Source organism: Sinocyclocheilus grahami, unplaced genomic scaffold, assembly GCF_001515645.1.
Source record: "Sinocyclocheilus grahami isolate Dianchi unplaced genomic scaffold, SAMN03320097.WGS_v1.1 scaffold25664.1, whole genome shotgun sequence".
In the NCBI taxonomy this organism is placed as follows: Eukaryota; Metazoa; Chordata; class Actinopteri; order Cypriniformes; family Cyprinidae; genus Sinocyclocheilus; species Sinocyclocheilus grahami.
The window spans coordinates 2,422-2,705 of record NW_015519875.1 but is presented as its reverse complement, the minus strand read 5'-3'; positions in this window follow the sequence as shown (position 1 = coordinate 2,705).

Genomic DNA, 284 nt, shown 5'->3' with positions numbered 1-284 from the left:
CTCCATTCAGAGCCAGTTTGAAATGTTTCGTATTATTGAATGGCCAATTCTCAAGGCTCATTACCTAGACAGGATCTTTCATCGGGAGAATATTCCTCTCAAGGCTGAATCATTTTAGGGAAAGAGCTTGTCTATAGAGACACATTGTAATCAGATGCAGCATGAATTGTGACGGACTCTCAATCAGCCTTTTTTTTTTTCATATGGGGCTATTGAAACTAATATCATTCCAGCACTCAGTCACAAAAGATTCTCTGTAATTCTAATCATTCTGCATGGCAAAA